Genomic DNA, 5259 nt, shown 5'->3' on the forward strand with positions numbered 1-5259 from the left:
ATAAAAATGTATCGAAGACAAATGTGACCCTCCACCACGAAATGAGTCGCTTTGCACCAGAGGTCGATTTTTAGTTATTGGTATATCATAAATCTGCAATAAATGACCTTTACAGCGAAAAAAAAAGTTTGTAAATCGGATGATTCTGTGAAAAGTTATTGTGATTTGAAGTTCTAAAGTCGCGAAAGTAACGAACTGAGAAATCAAGGCCGAAAAGTTTTGGAACATGTTCATAGCAACCACATACTTCTAAGCAAGATATGTTCATGAAATTTGGCACACACATAGTTAGTGGCAATATCCACAATTGCACAAAATTTGGAAGAAAAATATTGAGTGTATTTGATTTTATTCAAATAAGAATTTTCTAATTTTTTTGGAAAGAATTGCAGCTGAAGTATTAGTATACTTACTTTTTTAATCAGCTCAACATGACTAAAAACCTTCCAGTTTTAAGATCAGTTTTGTTGTGGTGTTGTTTGTGGTCCAATTACTATGAAACTTTTGCTATGTACAGTATGTGTACTAAAATTTATGCCAGATTAGAGGTAAAAAATGCTAAATCATGATGCCGAATCATGTGATTGTTGTAATTCAATGTGCTCACTGGCTTAGTGTGCTTGTGATATTACCATAATCCATACAACAAGCACAACAAAATAACAAAAAAGATCCACACAACAAAACTGTTCATACAAAAGGTACAAGTTCATGTGTGTTTTATCCCAGCATAGCATCAAATGAAATACATTTCATAATCCAAATGAACACTTCAAACACTTCATCTGCAAAGAAAACCTACTTGTCAAACCCATACTTCACACAATAAAGACACACAACCTCATCAAACAAACACTCAATCTGCTAAAAAAAAAAAAAATAAAAAAAAATAAAAAAAAAAATGTGCAGATATGTGGCACAGGTAATCAATTCTTGTGGTACAAAGTGTCATCAGGGTGGATGGTGTTGATATTGAACCTTCTTCCTCCACTCTTTTTTCTCCACCGGTGGTGTCAGTATGTTCCAAAAATGCATGGTTTATCCTGAAACAGTTTGTTATGTAATACTTCTTTATCTCTTTTCATTTCCTTTGTTTTGAATTATTTTCTATATGTTCTAAAGTTTATTCATTAATGCCTTAAATATCAACAGTAATTTCAGTTTTGTACATTTACATCACAGCTTTCATTCTTTACACAGGACTTTACAAAATGCTTTACTTCTAGTTCTATGTATTTTATCAGAAAATAAAAAAGAATACACTTATGATATATATATATATATATATATATATATATATATATATATATATATATATATATGTATATATATATCATAATATAATCAGACAAAGCAGTTTACTGATAATAAAAGTATGAAATAGTGATTATTAATGCTGTATCACTATGAGTATCAGTGTGCATATCAGTGTGCATGTGCATGACATGCTGCAATCCATTAAGTTACTTTATGCATAGTGGCATGTCAAGCACATGCACACTTATATCATTTATGTAAATGTCTGTGCAAAAGCTTACAATTCCATACATGTACATCTAGACAAAGTTTGTAAAAAGAAACTAAGTTTGCACACTTCATGGTAAATTTATACTATAAATCATAGTACATTAACAGTTGACTCACTCACTCATAGATAGTTCACCAGCAGACAGTTCTTTAGTTGACAGTGTAGTTAGTTTGGTGGTGTTGCCTCTCCTTCTGATGACATGACTTGCCAGCAGTGATATCAGAATTATTCATTGGTGTACAGGCAGGCATATAAAGTACCATCATATCTTTCAGGGCTGAAAAAGAAATTGAACTATTAGTAATACTGTTAGTATTTACTGTTGACACAACTCTATATTTATTTAAAACAACACACACACACACACACACACACACACACACACACACACACACCAACCTGACACACATTCACATAAAATATCCATTGAAGCAAATTCTGTGAAACTGAAAACTGTTCATAATGTCATGCCCCTGAACCTCCCCTTGCTCAGTTAAATGGTTAAACTGTGAAGGGACAGTGTGTGTGTGTGTGTGTGTGTGTGTGTGTGTGTGTGTGTGTGTGTGTGTGAGTATGTGACTCACTGTGTGACACACATTGTGTATGTATGTGTGTGTGTGTGTGTGTGTGTGTGTGTGTGTGTGTGTGTGTGAGTGACATGTATACACACTGTGTCACACATTGTGTGTGTGTGTGTGTGTGTGTGTGTGTGTGTGTGTGTGTGTGTGTGTGAGAGAGAGAGAGAGAGAGAGAGAGAGAGAGAGATCTTTTAATTTACATTCTGTTAATTTCCTCAGATTCACTTTATTCTTTTAATCATTTTTATTCCACATGTCAAACAGTGAATTCCTGTTCCAATGTAAGACAATAAATCAGTCTTGAGTCAATCATTGTTAAATAAATTATTATCAATTGATTATACCATCATTACATTTCAGTATTTGTCAATGTGGGTAAAATAAGAAAGCTTACCTTCAGACACTTCAGCTATATCCAGTCCCCCAGTCACTTTGCTTGCACATTCCTTGTGTGAGCTGTGAGAAACCCAGGTCTATCACTTCAGTGCAGCAAGTCAGTTTCACTTGTTTCCATGTCAGTCACAACACTGATGGCACCTGGTGCATGTGATTTCGGCAATTACAGGCGAAGGCTTCCAATCTTTCTGTATCTAGTGCAAATGTTGATTCGTCATCTACATCAAAATTAATATTATTGTTGATGAAAACTGAACGACAATCCTGCGTCGTCTGCTTTCGAAATCAGCGTTGCCTTCGTGTTCACTGAGATCGATTTCATGAACGGTCAGTTCCATCAATGAAGTACTGCTTTAGAAACTCACAAATGTCGTCTTCTTCATTGAATGGCAAAATGTGTGCAGCGCAAGTGTATCTTGTCAGGAAATCGCCAAGTCAATCTTGAAAACGTGCTTCCGAACCCTGCGGCCATGTTTATTTGAGCTAGCGTGCTGAATGGCTGGTTTCGTCACGTGGCCTCTCTCGGCCAATGACAGAGGGGATTTTCCTTCATAGTGACGCATTGTTTACGTAGTGTATCCTTATTTTGAAAGCGACGATTCGCTCGTAGTTAAAAAATCAACCAATGAGAAGGACATAGATTGAAAGAGACGGACTTGACCTTTAAAACAATGTATGATTCGACCGGTCGATTCCAAGAGATGACGGAGGGCAAGCTTGTCAAAGTTGATCGATTTCGCGAAGTCATAGGCGATCAGAATGACGGGTTAGGCATTTTAAGCACACTTTTAAGGCAAAAGAAGACACAGTTATGCCTAGATACTTCAATATGAGATAAAAGAAAGCCTAAAGTTTACTATGAAGTCAAAATCTGAAAATCGACAACCTGACCCCCACCCGCCTAAAATCGCCGCTAGCGGGAAAGTTGGTCAGGGACAAAGCGACTCATTCCGTGGTGGAGGGTCACATTAATCATGTATGTATTAGGGAAACAGGATTGAGGGTTCTACAGTGGAAATTTCTGCACAACATTTAACCTACCAATATAATGTTATGTTGAATGAAAGATAAAAGATAACAGAAATTGTTCATACTGTAATGATGAGACTGGTTATATTGAACATTTCCTTTTTCATTGTCCAGTGATTATATCTTTTCGGAAATTTGTTAGCCAGTATATATCAACATATCACAATGTTAAAATAACCTTTTCAGATGGAAATGTGCTGTCTGGAATACCGATGCATGAAAACATTAACAGATTCACAGTACAAATAAAGTCGTGTACCCAAGTGGTAAAAAGGGGACGGAACAAAGAACTAACTAATGATGATTTACTGTATTAAAGGATAGACAAGAATTCCTGTGCACAGGCCAGGAACATACAGAGGCCAGTCACAAATGGGTTTTTCTATTGTTTTATTTACAATAGTTATTAGAAGAGAAGAGGAGTTTCACGCTCTATAACATGAGACATGACACAAAAGGCACCAGTTAAATCAATCACCACTGATCACTTTCCTCCAAGCGGGGGCAGATGGTGTCCCGAATAAAATAAATAAACCAATCCATTCGAAGGAAAAGCTGCAGGAAACACAGACACAGACACTACGCTGATGACGATGGAGGCACTAAAGCAATGCACAAGGACGACGAGGACAATGAAGTGGGTAGGAGATGAAGACGACGAGACTGGAACAGAACCAAAGTAAGACGGCAATGAAGACGAGTAGGAGACGGAGACGACGATGATAGAGTGACGTCGACGACGACGAAGAACAAAGAGTGACGACGACGACGAAGAACAAAGAGTGACGGCGACGAAGAACAAAGAGTGACGACGACGAAGAAGAACAAAGAGTGACGACGACGAAGAAGAACAAAGAGTGACGACGACGACGAAGAACAAAGAGTGACGGCGACGAAGAACAAAGAGTGACGGCGATGAAGACAAGGACAATCGTAGATTGCCCTGTAGGAGCTTGGCAAGACCAGAGAATACTGGCGGTGGAAGGGAGTAGAAGGTGGTGGCAGCCAATGACACCAAACCCATGGAGGTCAAAGGCAGGTCAAGGGGAGACAATGGATGCCCAGTGGAGGGGTAGGGAAGTCAGTGGATGGACAGTTTCAGTTTCAGTTTCAGTAGCTCAAGGAGACGTCACTGCGTTCGGACAAATCCATATACGCTACACCACATCTGCCAAGCAGATGCCTGACCAGCAGCGTAACCCAACAGGACAGGAAAGTGGAAATACTGCAAACACTTCCGGAAGAGGTACTATTACCACAAGGCTGGAAGAACACAGAACACCGAGAACGAAGCGCACACAAACACTCGGAGGAAACTGATCCCCACAGCCCTGAAGCACCCAAAGACTGGCACTGAACTGAGACTGAGACTCGAAAATTACGTGCAATCAGCACAACCCACACTGCTCTCTAGCTGGATGGGGTGGGTTAACAAGGAGGGGGTTAAGCACGCATAACTGATTTGTTATGAGATGTGACAATAGCCCCCTTCACAAGTTCAAACAAAGTTTGAAACTTAATTATAAAAGTCACACCGAATGACAAACAACACAATAACGAACATTCCCACTTCCATATTATCCACACAACCTGATATGAACATTCACAGATAATTAAAACACACTGCCGTCCTGCCACAATATGGATAGAAAAACATAACACAATGACCCGAGAACTATTAAGTCTGGAATGACGGGACGAGTAGCAAATTATACAATAGCTGGTGTT

The 5259-nt window shown here is 38.6% G+C and overlaps 1 long non-coding RNA gene across 1 annotated transcript; it reads right to left on the minus strand.

Annotated features, from left to right (window-relative positions):
• Window positions 1–701: 701 nt before the first annotated feature.
• Window positions 702–2847, minus strand: LOC143287276 (uncharacterized). The gene is made up of 3 exons (XR_013055929.1): window positions 2501–2847; window positions 1649–1805; window positions 702–1043 (listed from the first exon to the last, which is right to left on the minus strand). It is a non-coding gene; the product is annotated as an uncharacterized LOC143287276 (long non-coding RNA).
• Window positions 2848–5259: the final 2412 nt, after the last annotated feature.

The sequence above is a fragment of the Babylonia areolata genome, chromosome 11 (genome assembly GCF_041734735.1).
Source record: "Babylonia areolata isolate BAREFJ2019XMU chromosome 11, ASM4173473v1, whole genome shotgun sequence".
In the NCBI taxonomy this organism is placed as follows: Eukaryota; Metazoa; Mollusca; class Gastropoda; order Neogastropoda; family Buccinidae; genus Babylonia; species Babylonia areolata.